Source organism: Echinops telfairi, unplaced genomic scaffold (genome assembly GCF_000313985.2).
Source record: "Echinops telfairi isolate 266 unplaced genomic scaffold, ASM31398v2 ScPeMD7_2;HRSCAF=8, whole genome shotgun sequence".
Classification (NCBI taxonomy): Eukaryota; Metazoa; Chordata; class Mammalia; order Afrosoricida; family Tenrecidae; genus Echinops; species Echinops telfairi.
Genome location: NW_022103898.1, coordinates 62,263,743 through 62,281,786, shown reverse-complemented (window position 1 = coordinate 62,281,786; position 18,044 = coordinate 62,263,743). Strand labels below are relative to the sequence as shown.

Below are 18,044 nucleotides of genomic sequence, written 5' to 3'. Positions count from 1 at the left end.
GAGTCCAGAGTTACAGTAGCTTTGGGGGGACTTATTATTGGGGAGGCTTTATGTTCGGGGAGGTCTTATTTTCAGGGGATACCCTATATTTCAGCAAGAGGCAAAACTGTAAGTAGGTCTTATTTTGGGGGGATGTCTTACTTTCGGGGAAACACAGTACTAGCTCTTTTCCAAAGTTCTTGGCCTAGACTGGTGAGTATATCCAGCACTGCTTCAGCTGGTTGAAACATTTCTATTGGCATCTCATCAATTTCTGGAGCTTTCAATATAGCTTGGACTTTTTCCTTCAGTATCTTTAGTTCTTGATGATATCCTATTTCTTAAACTGGTGGACCATGACTAATTCTTTCTAGTTCAATGAGTCTATGCATTCTTTTTATCTTTTGATGCTTCTTATATCATTCAATATTTTCCTCCTTCAATATTAGAACTTGAGGCTTGCAATTTTCCCTTCAGTTCTTGAAGCTTAAGAAATGCTGAGCACGGTCTTATCTTTTGGTTTCCTAATACCAGGTGTTTGCACAATTAATTATAATACTCTATTTTGTCTTCTTAAGCTTCCCTGTGAAATTTACTGTTCAGTTCTTTTACTTCATTTCTTCCAGCTGCTTTAGCTTCTGTGTGTTTAAGAGCAAGTTTGAGTCTCCCAGACATCCAGTTTGGTATGTCTTTCTTTCTGATATTTTAATAACTGTTGGCTTTTTTCATGCATGGTGTCATACCACTACTTTTCTGATCTTTGATTATTAGTATTCAATGATTCAAACCTATCCTTGAGATGGCCTTTAAATTCAGGTGGGATATAATTAAGGTCGTATTTTGGTTCTTGTGAACATTACCTATTTTTGTTCATTCACTCTGAGCTTGCATAGAAGCAAATGAGGGCTATCTTCTAGCAAGATGTCAGTCCATGTTCCACCCTTATTTATAAGGTCTCCAGTGGCTAATTTCTCATTATTGATGTGCCTGTTTCTTTACCCTCATCTTAGTCTGGAAGTACAGCTGAAACCGGTCTAGCATGGGTAAACCTGCTGATATTTGAAATATTGCCAGCAGAATTTCCAACATTACAACAGCACAAAAGTCACCACAGTACCACAGACGGACAGAGGAAGGGTGGTGGTCTGGCATGTAGTAGACACAAAAATTGTAATTCCTTTTTTTAATAGTATATTTACATTAAAATGTTTTTCTAAGGTATTTTACAATTTTTCTTAATTTAACTTTCTTATGCTGACGAGTCTAGTATTCAGTTCACTACATAGTAAAATTAAATGTTTAAAAGTGTTGCTTTCTATAAATGCTAAATGAAAGTTATGATAAAATTGATGTATGGATTGTTATAAGAGATGTAAAAGCCCCAATAAAGTTATTTTTTTAAAAAAGGTATTTTAAACCAGTAAGTGGTTAAAGTCGTTTTAAAAATGTAATTAAAAGAGATTAAATAGATGATTCATATTTCAAAGAAAATACATTGCCATCTTGATTTACATATGCCTTTTAAAATTGGCATACACCTTATGAGCAGGGCAGAATGCCCTATTAACAGATGGAAGTGAATGACGATATGCCACAAATCCAGCATAGCTACAGTTCATGTAGAATGTTAAAGTGATGAATGTTCTTGAAATTGATCATCTACTCCTGGTAATAACTAAGTCCACAGGAAATAGAATGCAAATCCTGAATTGTATGAAATTTGTTCAATCTCCAAATATGTTTGGCACATCTTATCTATCAGTGTGCATCTGATATAGGTAATCTTTCTTTAGTTGTAATTGGGGAAAATTCAATATAAATAGCCAGTATATAATAACAATTCTGTCTTTTTTTTTTTTTAACAGTTCTGTCTTTTCTAGTTCAAATTCAGCAGTCTTTTCTAATATCAATAGGCAGAGACTACTAAATAATGTATTAATTATATTTGCCAAGAAATGAGGATTTTCATTATAATCAGATATATTATAGTGAAAAACTGGGTAATTCTTTGATGGTCAACAATAGAAGGCTAAATACATTATCCTATACATTTTCTATCTACCTGACTCCATTGTGTGACATCCAAACTATTAGGCAGCCATTAAACTTATGTTGTATGAGATTACTTAGAGAAGTAGGAAGCAGATCACAATATATAAGATAGAAACAAAACTGTGGTATGATCCTATTTGATTATACAAGGGTAAACCCAAAAGTATTGTCACCAAGGTTCCAGTTTATACATGAATGGGTTTATTCCAAACAAAAACCATGCTTAAGCACGTCTCTGGGATCAGTGGGTGACTGCAGACAAGTTATCTCAATATGTTGCCAGTCTCCTTCATCTCAACTCACTGCCGAGTCGATGCCGGCTCATCGCGACACTAGAGGACAGGGTATAACTGCCCAAGACTGCAACTCTTCAGAGGAGTAGAAAGCTTCATCTTTCTCTTGAAGAGCTGGCTGGTAGTTTTAAATTGCTGACCTTGCTGTCAGCAGCCCAGACATTAGCATTAAGCCACCAGGGCTCTGTTAGCAGCCCTTAGGCTCCTTAGGGTGCCTTTAAAAAAAAAGCTCAATCAAAATAGTGACTTCTGAAGGAATCTGCTGGGCCAGTTAAACTATAGGCAGAGAGGTCAGCTTGGAAAGTTATGATGACTGTTTTAGAAATTCCAAAGGGGTGATCTTGACAGATTTCTCTCAAAGGACACAAAAGAATCCCAATGGCTTATAAGAAGAAATTTCAAGAAAATTGACAACTACATTGGTGAGGAAAATGGAAGCAAAGTTGGGCGAAGGATTTTTTTCTCACCTTCATGACAATGTACCTGCTAATTTGCAAGGGCTGTCCTTTGAGAATTTTCTTGGGAAACCTTATCCCATCTACCACACAGACCTGATCTTGTCCCTTTAGAGTTTTTTCTTTCTTTTTGAGAGGATTTGTTGTTGTTGTTATTCCAAAACTCAAAGACAATTTAAAAGGAATAGAATTTGAGTCCCTTGAAGACTCCAAAACTACCATTTTTCCTGGTATAGATGGAAAAGAATAGAATTCTTTGGCGAAGGGTTAGAGAGAGGGAAACACGGTCTTCAAAAGTGTATAAATCTAGACGGAGAACAATCAAGAAATAATAGCTTTGATATTTTACTTAATAAGGATTTTTGTTTGTTTTATAGCCATGCCTTTTGACTCTCCTATATATACATGTATATATATGCATAGTATGTGTGGTAGTTACATAATCTGGTGTCAACTTGAGACTATTAAGAGTGAAGGGGTAGAGTTTAGCCTGTCAATCGGTCACAGCTTGATGACCTCATTTGGAGGTGCTATGGAGATAAACAGCTCACTGGAAGCCAGATCCACACTCTCTGCTTCATCTTCCTCCCTGGAGGTGGGATACCCTGCTGCGAGACATTCCTAATGACAAGCTACATGGAGCTACTTCCACCGCCACTGGATCCACAAGACTTTCCACCTATTGGCCCATGATCTTCCTGCATTTGACATCATTGCAACAATTTGTCATTGTTGTGTGAGTCAGAAGAGGAATTTATAGACTGTTATCAGACATATGGGCTAATATCAGACTTATGAACTTGAACTGGACTGGGCTCTATTTTCTTAATATACAATTATATTTTGATATAAAGCTCTTTCTTATGCACATGAGTGTCTCTGGATTTGTTTCTCAGGTCAACCTAGAATAACAAAGTATACAAGGGGGCTATAAAAGCTAGTAGAAAAATGAAAGGATAATGAATTTTTTCAAGGCATTTTTTGAAGTCTTCTCATATACATGTATTATTTTTATACACACACATTTAGAAAGAATCAAAGACTCAAAGATCATCAAATGTTAAGAATCGCATTATAAGTGGTCTTTACTTACCTATTAAGGAAATGGCATGGAGGTAACAACAACTTCCTCTAGCTAGCCAAGACAGAAGAACTCCAGCTCCACACCAGGCCAAGGCCAACTGCCACAACTCAGAGGTCAGACATATCTCCACCCTACATCCTTCTTTTACCTTTTTCTGGCTCTTCTGGTTAGATGGTTCCAGGATTCCTCCTTCTCTGCTTGAGATGGCTCTTTTATAACCAGAAGAATGGCAAAACTGACCAATCATTATTTGCATGGCCCCATCCAATCATTTGTTATAGAGAAATTGACAGTGAGTCATACATAATTTCACCACAGCTATGTTTTTACAAGTTAAGCCATGAAAGTATGCAACACAAATGATTATAAATATGTTTTAATTGATGACAATATAAATTTGGGGGCTCTTGAGTTGATATTCAGAAGCTTTTACTCACCACCTCCTTTGCCATCAGCCTAGTCCAGGAGTTGACAAACTTTTGAGACACAAGAGCCAATCCTGTTCCTCAGAACAATTTAAAAATTATTCAAGAGCCATAAGTATATTTTATAATCAGATGAAATCACCATTATCTAAATAATATCCTTTAAAATTCTTACAATTTTAATTCAGAGCCATATGTACAAACCTAGAGCCGAACATCGTCCAAGAGCTGCAGTTTGCCTATCTCACATCTAGCCCATGTCACTATCACCTTTCTTTTTTTCATTTCTTTTTCTTTTTAAATCATTTTATTGGGGGCTCATACAACTCTTATCACAATCCATACATACATCAATTGTGTAAAGCACATTTATTTGTACACTCGTTTCCCTCATCATTCTCAAAACTTATTTGCTCTCCACTTAAGCCCTTGGCATCAGCTCATTTTTTCCCCTTCCCTCCCTGCTCCCCCTTCCCTCATGAACCGTTGATAATTTATAAATTATCTTGTCATATCTTATATACTGTCCGACATCTCCTTTCACCCACTTTTCCATTGTCCATCCCCCAGGGAGAAGGTTATATGTAGATCCTTGTAATCTGTTCCCCCTTTCCACCCCACCCTCCTTCTACCCTCCCATCTGTTCCCCCTTTCCACCCCACCCTCCTGGTACCGCCACTCTCAGAACTGTACCTGAAGGGATCATCTGTCCTGGATTCCCTGTGTTTCCAGTTCATATCTGTACCATTGTACATCCTCTGGTCTAGCCAGATTTTTAAGGTAGAATTGGGATGATGATAGTTGGTGGTGGGAGGGGAGGAAGCATTTAGGAACTAGAGGAAAATTGTATGTTTCATCGTTGCTACACTGCACCCTGACTGGCTCGTCTCCTCCCCGTGACCCCTCCGTAAGAGGATGTCCAGTTGCCTACAGATGGGCTTTGCGTCCCCAATGTGCACTCCACCTCATGCACAATGATATGATTTTTTGTTCTTTGATGCCTGATACCTGATCCCTTCAACACCTCGTGCATTATCACCTTTCTTCTAGATGATTTAGTACCTTGACTTGCTTGATTCTGCTTCTTAGCCCACCTTGGTCAGATTCCCTTCTGAGGCAATGTGGCAAACCAAGAGATCATGAAGACTTTCAGTGGCTTTTTCTCTCATTTAAGATTGAAAGTCAACAGTATCAAAGAAGCTTACAATAGGACAGAGGTTCTCACCCTTCCTAATGCTGTGACCCTTTAATAAAGTTCCTCAAGTTGTGGTGACCCTCAACCATAAAATTATTCTCATTGCTACTTCATAACTGTAATTTTGCTACTGTTATGAATCATAATGTAAATATCTGATATGCAGGATGTATTTTCATTGTTACAAATTGCACATAATTAAAGCAGTGATTCATCACAAAAACAATATGTAATTATATATTGTGAACTATTTATTTCTAATGACAAATAAATTAAATTTTGTCTTGAAGCATGGTGTAGCTAGCATAGGTAACAGTCTTCACTCCGGGTACTTATGTGGGCGTATCTGCATGTGGGCAGACCTGCCTGGAGACAGATAGAGGAGTGGTGTCTCGGTTCCTAAGACCATCAGAAATATACGCCTTAGGCCACCCCTGTGAAAGGGTTGTTCGACCCCCAAAGGGGTCACGACCCACAGCTTGAGAATCATTGCACTAGGGGAACCTTAATGATGCAGTCTGTACCAGGTAACACTATCAGGTATAGAGGGTGACATAAAAATGACCGCACATAAAATTTTATATAGTGATCAAGTAAAATTTATTTTTTAATAAATTATTTTACTTAGCTATAAATTATTCTTTTGTAAACAGCTTACATGTATCAATGGCTAAAATTGTATACTGTTACTTTTTGAATTCTCTTATGTGCTCTGGTCAGAAATGTCATTATTACCCAATTACAGTGACACTTTAAATCATGTGATTTTGTGTATGCTGTTGTTTTTATCAATTATTTTGATGTTTTAGCCATAGAATTGTGAACCTATATCAATATCTTCTTTAAGACTGAAGTAGTAATTTGTCGCGCGCGCGGATGACACGGCGCAACACGGACCGAGACAAGAATGGTCAGGACCCTTCTGGTAGATGCAATCTGCGAAGTTTATTTAAGCTGCCTCTTGCTCCGAGGTCAGCTGCGGAAGACCCCAAGCTCCTAAAACCCCGGGTATAAATACCCTGCTCGGTGACGTGTCCTACCAGGATTGGTGCAATTTGATAATGCGTAGCGAGCGGCTGGCAGCGCATGCGCAACAAGCTTGTTTACAGCTTAGCTCTGACGATGCGGGCGCGGTCTGGCGCCATCTTGTAATGGCGTCCACAGTAATTAAAATAAAAGCAGAAAAAATTTGAAATGCTTCTCCTTAGTTTTTAATAAATGTAATAACGCTATAATTCAATGTAGAGATTTTACAAAATCATTTTGTTAGCATTCATATAACCTAAAAGTATTTAAACAATATAAAACTACATTTATCATATATAATTCTATGATTAGAATTGATAAACAGTGCGGATGATTCTTGATGGTCTGGTGCTGTAGGAGCTCCCTGCGGGTCGGGGTGACCCAGGCTTGTAGACCACTGCAGTGACCAACACGACTTGAGACACTACCCTTCTTTCCATGATGTTCTCCATGCCACCTTGCCTTTCTTATCTCCTACTATGCTCCACCTTCTTCATTCCTTTGCAGCCTTACTGGCTTGGCTGCTGAGTCTAGAACACAATAGGGCTTTGCATCGCTGAAATGTTCTTCCCCCAAATATTTAATAGCTCATATTCTTTCCTTGTCCATATTTGTCTTAAGTCGGGCATTAAGGAAGCATTTCTCTTCCATTCTACTTTGTGTGGCAATTTTCTCACCCGGCCCTGGACCATCCATATCCCTTCTGCACTTTCTCTTTCTAGTACATCGAATGTAATATACTAAAATTTTACTCAGAAGTTCTTGTCTATTGCCTTGTTTACTCTCCTAGAATTTTAGCTCCAACAGCAAGGGTTTGGTTTGCTTTATTAACTGTGGTATTTCCATCTGGCACATAGTAGATTGCTGGAGATTTCATTTGGTGATTTAAATTCTCAAAGTCAAGGTCAAATTGTAAAATCTAAGAGTGCATCTTATATTTATATAGCCATTAATTTATTTTACAAAAAGTGTTTTAGGGTACAAAAGAGACTCTATATCAAACATAGTTTAAAAAGAACATTTATTAGGTCTTAAAAGAGACAAAGACAACACAAAGACACAAGGTATCAATGAGTGAAGGTACTAACAGTTTAACATGGTGTCCAAGGGCTCATTGGGAAACAGTGCTTTAAAAAAGGGCATGGGAGGGCAAAGGAAACTCACACAAAAGCATTGAGTGGTCGCAGATCAATACATCAGTTACAGGTGGGATGACAGAAGCAAGGAAAGCAAGATTGGGACTGGCACATTGTTAGACACTAAGGCTTGCAAGATTGCTCCAGGGCCTTCTGACCAAAGTAGTCAGGGCAAGACTGTCAGGACATGACTCATGACTATGAGGCCCCCTGCAGAGTCCCTAGAATGGTGACCTCCTCCAAGGGCACACCTAGGCAACCCCCTAGAAAAGAGACTGCCCCTCCCGGGGCTGGCCAGAGACCGGTGAAGGCATTCTACTCTCCAAGGCATTCTGCCTGAGGGCAAGATTATCTATAGGCTCCATTAATGATCAGAAAACATTCAGTGGAAGCTTAACCTATGTGGACTCTGCAAATGGATTTTTGGCTGTCACTGTCACCCATAGCCTTTTGCAAATCAGGATGCTCAGAATTTAAATTCTAATACAGACATACTCCCTGTTTACCAAATTAATCAGAGAGCAACATTAAAGACTAAAACCAGAAGTTTAAAAAATAAAAGAGTCATGTATGGCTTTTCAAACTGTTGGAAAGTTTTAAAGGGAGTTATTAAGTCTGCCACTGTAATAGACTAAATCAAAAGATGTTTGATCAGATTCTACTTTCCACATTATAAGAATATGAAAACTAAACAAGTCTGATTAAACACATTGAAATTTAACTGCTGTACTTTTTAAGCTCTAAAGTCATAAGTTTTTCTGTTAAGTGTAAAATATGCTTTTTTTGCTTCCTTGATATTTGTCTAATGATTATTAACACACATGCCACTGAAGCAGTCATTAGGGAAAACACTAAGGTCCTTTCGCTAAAGCATCATTTTTTTATTAATGAAGCCAAAAGAATGCTCACTGAAACAATGACATTCAAGTTGGTGGAAGTCACTTACAGGAAATAGGACTTAAGACTGCTTATTATGGTTTTTATCCTTTGATAAACTTACAAAAAAGTAAAGTAGACTATGGTATATATCATAAATTTTACTCCTTCCAAAAGAATTTAAATTCTGACAATACCAACTCAGAGTGACTCTATATTTCCCAGACTATAAATCTCTATGGAAGCAGATGACCTGACCTTTCCCCACAGAATAGCTGGAAGGTTTGAACCATTGACCTTGTGGTTAGCAGCCCAATGCTTAGCCCACAGTGCTACCAGGGATCCTGTTTTATCTTTAGGAAGTTTAAATGTTTATCTGGTTTTTAGCAAAGTAACAAAAAATTATCGCATAACTAATACCGGTCTCTGAATTTTTAACATAACTACACATTTTAATTTGGACTATGAGAAACTACACTAATAATATTTAATAATTATAATACTAAATAATTCTCCCACCCAAAAAAAAGCTCAAATAAGAGCTTTCACAGGAGATAAAAGGTTGACTCTGTGGCAGTGTGGTAGGATTCTGGCATCCTGGTGGCACATTAGTTAAGCATGGGGCGGCTAACCACAAGATGAGCGACTGGGACCCACCAGCCACTCGGAGGGAAGAGATGAAGCAGATTGCTCCCATAAAAATCTAGTCTCAGAAGCCCTATGGGACCATTCTACTCTGCCTCATAGAGAGATGAGTCCGAATCTCTACTCTCATAACGAGTTACAGTCTTGGAAACCCACAAGGGCAGTTCTACTGTGTCCCATCGGTCGTTGTGAGTTGGCATTGACTCGATGGCAGTGAGTTTGGAGACATATAGAACGAGTACATTTCCAAGGAGAATGTGTATAGATAAGGAAAAGTAATCAAACAACAAAACATTCAGGGAAGTTGGACTTTTCAATTTTCTCTTCTACTTATCGTTATGAATTTAACGATCACCTAAAGATCACATATAGCTCTGCCAAGGCTGAGGGGTAAATGTGTCCCTTGTCAGAAAAAACTGAGCACAATTTCCATAGCTCAGATGACTGACTATGCATTTCTAATTAAAGTAGCTGGATCTCCCTTTAGGCCTTGTTAAGACTGAAGTTCTGTCTTCTCTTCTTTCCTCAATCTTCTCTGAGGTTGAAGTATTATTACAGGAAAGACAAGGGATGAAGACCTCAAATGAAAATGGGGCAAGTGTCAAAGTTAAGTCAGGTTTTTTTTCCAAGGTCATCTGAAATATAACTATCTGGTATATTCTCTAAGGCACCTTGGTGGCACAATGATTAAGCACTCAGCTGCTAACCAAAAGGTTAGTGGCAGTTAGAACCCCCATCTGCTCCATGGGAGAAGGCCCGGCCATCTGCTCCTGTAAAGAAGACAGCCAAGGAATCCTGTGAGCCTTTCTACCTGTCGTACAGGGACTCTGTGTTGGAATTGCCCCGACAGCACTCAAAAACAACTGCGGACATACGTCGCTGTGTCAAACCAGGGAACATACTACCTTAATATTCAAAGTTGAAATTTTGCAGGGAATAGGTTTCTCATGGCTGGTTTTAGAATACAATAATTTATATTTTAGTAGTCAGAATGGTTCCACTGCTATTTTTTAAATAATTTGTGCAGTTTAAAAACAAAGCACGCTGTCATGGAGTCTCTTCTGGCTTATAGCAACCCCATAAGACAGGCTGGAACTTCTTTGGGTTTCCAAGGCTGTGAGTCTTTACAAGAGCAGACGGCCTCACCTTTCTCCTGCGGAGCAGCTGGTAGTTCTGAACTGCTGAGTCTGCGTTTAGCAGCCCACTGCAATTTAGAGGGGAGAAAGTAGAAGGCTACCTTTCTCATTTACTTATCTTTTCAACTTTAGTTTATGTAGATAGAAAAACAAAACACTGTGCTGTCAAAACAAAACAGAAACACTTGAAGCATAAAATTCAGCTCTAATTAATACGCCTTGTGATCAACATTGTAATCTAAATAGTGGTGATTGCCTTTTTAGCTACACAAATTTTCAGGTAATAGAATCCCAACCACTATAGAGAAAGGAGAAATGGTCGAAAGCCTGACTCCTCTCTTTCCGAGTTCAGAGATGCATATAAACACTTTCAGACTCAGAAACACTTCAATTTAGTGTATCACTTGCTAGCTTAGAACAGTCACTTTGTGAAAAACCATTATGTTAATTGATAAGGGCTGGACTCTTGTTCTTAGAAAATGCATGATCGATTTTTTGAAGATAAAAGATATGAAAGACAGTATATACTAAGTATCAAATACGTTGTATAGATCGTAAATTTAGGCTAGGCTGCAAAAGAAAAAGAACTATTAGTTTTTTAAAACTGTTTTTTAGTAAATCAAGTGTTAATTTTGTGTTAATAATTCAATATTTATCCAGAAGATAAGAAGCTTACATCTTAAATATTTAAGTTTACTCATTCCTTTCTTGGGGTGATTTAGTTTCATCGAATCAGTGTGGTGAATTGAAATGACATGGTATGACTCTTCTACCCATAGTCTTTGTGACACCCACCAAAGGTCAGGTGGGGACACATACATATACGGTGCGGAAGACTGACTCAAGAATTGGTCAGTGTTGCCAATCTGGATAAGGGTGAGCAATCTTAGAATCAGGGAAAGAGAATCCCACGACCATTAATAAAAAAGAGGCAGCAGCGGAGCAGGTAGATATGCCTACCTGCAGTGGGGAAGGACGCAGAGGCCCCAGAGGCCAAAGCTCAGAGGTCTGAGATAAAGGAGAGGGCTCCTCTGCCCACAAAGCAAGTAGGCAGGAGGCTGGCTAAAGCTTTGTAACACTTGCCTGAACATGGCAGAAATCAAGAGACCATGTGACTGAAAGGTGGAGGGCTGAGAAGTCACTGTAGACAAAAGAACTGTATCCTTAATGTTTTCTAATCCAATAATCATGAGTATTGTCTGTGAGTTCTGTGTGGCCATGACAGACTCGTTCTGGGTATATCTGACCTGCTGATTCAAATGGCACCAGTTTTCCCTTATCAGCTCTAGTGGTTGAGCTACAGGACATATGGCCACATTTTTCAGTCTGCTCACCCATAAAAAATCAGGATATTTGAATGTAGTGTTTTAATCAGCCTGAGATAAAGTAAGCTCATGCTGGATTTATTGAAAACAGGTTGCTGTACTAAATATTTAGGTCAAGTTATATTTCACATGATGTCCTTTGATCCAAACATATATTTATTAGGAACTGAATTTGTTACCTTAAAGGGTCCAGAAATAGGAGTTACTGTACAATAAATAAGGAGCCTGATGGCACAGGACAGACTATGATTGCAATGAACCATAACGACTAACTGGCAGTGAGTTTGGTACACTAAAGAATCTAATGTTCTGAAACCCAAAAAGGGTCTGTCAGAGTTCAAAGTCCTTTATTAAAATTAAAATGTTCTGGTCTCTTAATAAGATGGCACAACTTCTCCACTTGTGCACAGAAACTTTTGAAAGGTTAAGTTTTTTCTTATAAAGGAGCTTGGAGTCAATATCACCTCTGAAACATTTAGCATGAATTACCCATTGACTTCTACATATTAAAATGTTTATTGTATAACTGTCTTTACCTATTTCTGTGATTTTAAACTGTTTCAACCTGCTGAGAGTTGAAATAAGTCTTTATTGTGTTCAGTAACTACCCACTATTAGTTGTTAGGACAGTTAAAGCCCAGGATGAAAAACCAGTCTTCGTAACTTCAAAACTTCCGTCTCCAACTCAAGTCTAACCTTTATCTAAGCTTCACGGAACTTGAAGTGGTTCAGCACTCGGCTAAAGACTGGCAGTTAGAACCCCACGGAGAAAGATGTGGCAGTCTGCTTCCATAACGATTTGCAGCTGTGGAAACCCTAGGGAATGTTCTACTCTGCCCCACAGAGCCCTGGGAGGTGGGCAATTGGCTGATCTTAGCTTCTTAAACCTTTACCTACCCCTGGTGCAGGGAGAACTGTATTGCCTTGGAGGCTGAAGGAAAAGCTGGTGCTCAGACATTGTTTGTGGCCAAGAAAAAGGGAAATCTTTCTTTCTTTGGCTGGCTGAAGATACACTCCTCATTGACTGACAAGACTGTGGATGTTCTGTAGATGAGTGTCCAAAGCTGGAAAGCCTTACAATATATCATCTAGTTTTCTGGTGGTGATTCTCTGACTTCAGCTTACTCTAAAACACTCAAATTCATGGCCACTGAGTCCATTTGGATTCATAGTGACCCTATAGGACATGAGAGGCCTCTCCCCATGGTTTTCCAAGGCTATTTATGGGCATCAAAAGCCTCATCTTTCTCCCCTGGAGTAGTTGGTTTCGAACTGGACCTCTTTTAATTCTCCTTGTGGCAGTCCCTCCCGGCTTAGTGTGGTCAGCCCTCATTTTGAAAAAATGACATAAGCCTATCTGACTGCTGTGTTCATGCTAGCTGCGGGAAACTGTTATTGCTACAGTGTGGAGGCTGCTTTCCTATTACCCTGGCCTTTCTCAGATTATTCTTTCAAATTCTCTTTTCCCCAACTCAGGTAGCTCCAGGAAATCAGCAAATCCCTTGGCCAAGCAATGTCCAGCTCTCAAACCAAACCCACTGTCATTGTTTGAGCCTGACTCTCAGTAACCCTGTACAGAATTGGTAAGACTGTACTCTTTACCAGATCAGACAGCTCTCCTTTTCCCCATGGTGTGTCTGACCCATTGATCTTGAAGTTAGCATTTCAATGCTTATACAATAGTATCACTAAGGCTCCTTAAATTTCCAACAGGGAAAAGAAATACGTCTCATTTTTAGAATCTCAATCCCTGGAAGTGATTCTCTTTTTGCACACCTGTGGGGAACAGAAGGATTTCTCTTAAGTTGTCTCCCCAAAATATGTACCAAACTTAGCTGCTTTAGCGTGACTGTTCTTTAGGCAGCGAAAGTAAGTCAGAGGTTATTCTCCTTAACATCAGCCATCTATAGTGGCTAGACTATTAGTCTGACTCAACCTAAATAAAGCCCATTCCCTTCTGTTATTGTTCCCTCGAAGCAGTGCCCATAGGCAAGCCTGGGACCACTCTAAGATGACTAAGCTTAGCCTACTATCTTGCCACACATGCACCCCTATTCCCTCCTCTTCTATTGCACATTCACCCCTAGGTCATCCCCCTCCTATTGATTGTATTGCCTATGTTAATACCCCTCCTGGTGACTCAGGTTATTGTCCACTATCAGGGAACTTGCATGTCTCCCAGGATAGTAATTGCCCGCTTTATTGTATGAGACACCAGAATGATCAAACTTGTTCTAGAATGAATTGTATTGCCCCTTTCTGTGATGTATGACTATGATGCGTGGTTAGCAATAAATAACGAGGCTCCCTGGTACTCGAGAGGGTGGCTGGCCAGAGGGTGGCTGGAGAAGGTGACTAAGGAGGACGAAGCAGCGGCTTCTTCTCTGACAGCTAAGCCCCCTCCACGAGGACTAGCAAGCCGGGCTGAGGTGAGATATGCTACCATGAATTGCGTCTGACTCCATTACTTGACTCTATCCTTTAACTCTCATGCTCTCTATGACTTTACTATAATCTATACTTATTATCGCTGTACAATTGCGCCTACCAAACCTGTGATGTTTTGTGGGGTTCCCTCTTACCCTTAACCCCACACACACCTTACCCCAGCAATGTATTAGTAATAGCATATCTACAGATATGGCTTTCCCCACAATGGCCTCCTCCCTGGTGGTGCTGTTGGGTAAGCAATGGACTGAAAAGTACACGGTTGACAGTTGAAAACTCCAGTTGTTCTGTGGGACAAAGATGAAGCTGTCGGCTCAGTATTGATTTACAGCCATGAAAATCTCATATACGGTCACTATAAGTCAGAACTGACTAAATGGTAGTGGGCTAACATTTCTTTGCTAACAAAGGGCTCTTTTTTTTTTTAAACTAAGGAGAAGCCCTAGCAGCATAATGGTTACAAGTTGGGCTACAATCTGAAAAGTCTGCAGTTCAAAGCCACTGGGAGAAAGATGGGGCTTTCTACTCTTGTAAACAGTCACAGTCTCAGAAACCCTGTTCTATAGGGCCACTGTGAGTTGGCACCAACTCGAAGGCAAAGAGTGAGAGGGGATAGGAAGTGCAGTGATGGTGTCCAGGGTGAACTTAGACATTAATCAGTAAATATTGTGGGGCTGTTCAGATGTTTTTAACTTATAACGTGGAACATTTTATCAACTTTTGGGCATAATTATCCAGAGCAATAGAAAAACTCTCACTCAAATGCTATATATTTTATTGTTATATTGTATTATACCTACAAAACATATTCAGATATATAACTATAGTATCATTGTGAAATTGTCACTTAAGGGATCACCTCTTTGTCCTTTGCAAAGTATCTTCTGTAACACAAAATTCACATCCCATGTCAATTCTTATAATAAAGTTGATAAAATCTCAGTATCTAATTATAGGAACCCAAAGATCAGTCTTTCATTATTGCATCTCCATCAAACGTAGCTAGCTAACTTATGGTTTTGTGAGATATTAAAACTCATGGCCATCAAGTCAATTTTCACTCAATAATGGCTCTGTATAGGGTTTACAGGTGGATGTGCACTGATCTTAGCAGTTCAATGCTAATTAAACAGTGACCCCAGCACTCCTTGTGAGAAATTAGATCAATTAAAAAATCTATAGTACTCAGATAATCATATATTAGCACATTACAAACTCTTGTAAACTTTGTAAAAATAGTCTCTTTTACTTAACTCAGGATTTCCTATGCTTGTCGTGGAATCTTCCCCCCCCCCCACACACACACAGGATACCCACCAGTTTTATCCCATGTAACCAGTATACTGGGGTATACAGAGTCTACAGCCTCTCCTTCCTTCTTTCATTTTCTCTGTATTTTTTGTTTCACTAAGAAACTACACAGGTCTATGCAAGTTCTTCAACTAAATAAATATGTCCATTTCTGGTTCATTCAAAATAAGAGGCTTAATCTTCCCTATGCTCATTTAGTAAAATGGCTTAAAAGAAGTGTCTTGCCTTTTAGTAGGAAAAACTAGCTTTTAGGATGAGTCTATGAGAAACAGTCTTTTCTACTATTAGAACGCCTACATTTTACGGTTTCTTCTTGTGCTACACTTTCCAATAGGTGCCCAGTGGCCGCAGCTGAGTTTGCGATTCATCAATGGTCTCTCTGGGTTTTATCAACTCTTTTAAGGCCTGCATATATTGATTATGAAGGGGCTCTTGGGACACAACTGTTAAACACTAGGCTGCTAACTGAAAGACTGGTGGTTCAAGGCCACCAGTGACTTCATGGTAGAAAAGATCTGGTGGTTCTCCTTCTGTAGATTACAGCTTAGGAAACCCTATGTGGACAATTCTACTGTCCCACAAGGTGCCTTTGGTGTAGTAGGTTACCAGTTGGGCCGTTAACTGAAAGGTCAGCAGTTCAAACCCACCAGCTAGCTACTCCATGGAAGAAAAGATGAAGCTTTCTGCTCTCATAAAGATTTACACCTCAAAATACCCACGGGGGCATCCTTTAGGGTTGGGATGGCTGTGAGTGTTTATGTTAGTTTCATCATGAGTAGGAGTTAATGGCACACAATCGTGTTTAGGTTATGCTTATGAAGAGCTGTTCTCTAGTAATAGTTGCTTCACTAAATGAACATTAAGAGGTCTGGGGATAACAACCCTCCAATATGGATCGACACAGTGGCTGCAACAATGGGCTCCAACATAACAATAATTGTGTGATGGCACAGGACCAGGCAGTGTTTCCTTCTGCTATCCATAGGGCTGCTGTGATTTGGAACCGACTACATGGAACCTAACAGTAGCAATCCTCCAAGACCACTTTCACAGGTCAAAGGCACAGCAGATATGGTAATCTCCATAACTTAGAATAAAGGCTAAATTTATACTTATTGATGAAACGCGCTTTTACTTCTATTCTAGGTAGTGTTTAAAACACCTCAGTTATGATTGTAGGCTCTAACTGCTTCACAAAGAGCTGGATATCATGTTTAAAATCTAAAGTTTGAGAATTATTATAATTAGTAGTCATCTTCAGACAAATAGCATCTTTAAAAGTCACAGGCTTTCTAAAACCCTGTTAGCAACTCTGAAAGGGATGCTATCACACACACTGGAAGACTGGCTAATATGCTTATATTTTTTAATCCCTATTTTATACTATACCATTATTCTTACATAGCAAAATAAAACAGGATCAATAGTTTATGCTATGAAATACAATTAATATGTTTCACATTTGTACCTGATTTAAAAATAATTTAATGGAAAATATTTACCTCAGATAAGAAAATTCATTTTTGTGTTGTTTTAGAAAAACAACAGCCATTTACACATTCTATCATTTCTTGGCATTTTTCATTTTAAATATCCTATTAGTAATTATTATGTCTGTCTCTGTAAGTCCTTGAATTACATGTAGTATTCCAGACAAAAACATCATCATCATCATCAAAGTAACTACTATTTACTCAATGTTTGGTTCATTTCATACATTATGCTAAATATTTTAGATATTCATTTAATAAAATACAACATCGCAGTAGCATTTTTATGCATTTTTTTCCAATAACAATAGAGGCTTGGAAAATTTAAGCATTTTACCAGTGAGCACTCAGCTTGCATGTGGTTAGGTGGATAAAATGCGAGGTTTGAGCTATTCCATAACCCTAGGCTCTTGACCTTTGCATGCTAAATACCTGCTGACCCACTGACATCCTTAAATGCAATTTATCATCTAGAATTTTTCGTTTGTACTTTCAAATTTCAGGAAAATGAATGTAGCTATAGTTTGAATCATCTAGAAGACAATAAATACTTTCATTTGATTTCAGTGTCCATGTTTTTGTGGTTTTAAAATTGAGTTGGAATCAAGCTACATTAACTTAAATTACCCTGAGCCAAAGAAAAGAAGTGAAACAAATGAATGATGCACAAGTGTCAGACAAAAGCCAAATATTATTATTGCTTGCTTCTGAAACAAAAATTTTAAAAAGTGATAATACAGAAAATTGGTGAGAAACTTAAGTTATTACCTAGCAATGTGGGATTCCAACACCAAACAAATTATATGTAACAGCTTAGGATTAGCAAAACAATATGTTATCTTACAATTAGTATTATTTCAACTGTTAGTTTTATTAATTCCACATCCCCTCCTCCTCAGTTTAATGGTTAAAAGCACTATAAGTTTATACCTAGTTTTCTATTAGTACATACGTGTAATTTTGTAATTGTTCACATTGGGATACCCACATTAAAAGAAATGTCTATTACTCAAGACAGAGACACAGTGTTACATAACCTATGTGGCTGGTACATATTAGAAACTCATCAAATGCTCATTAACTCTGAATTTTAATCATCTCATTTCTTTACATTTATAAATTGATGAGCTCACATAGCTTAAAATCTGCTGGGCACATTCTGTGGCCA

At 38.6% G+C, this 18,044-nt stretch overlaps 1 pseudogene; it reads right to left on the bottom strand.

The window, feature by feature from the left end:
• The window catches only part of LOC101639616, a 4,882-nt pseudogene extending 4,652 nt beyond the window's left edge, over positions 1 to 230 (bottom strand).
• Positions 231 to 18,044: the final 17,814 nt, after the last annotated feature.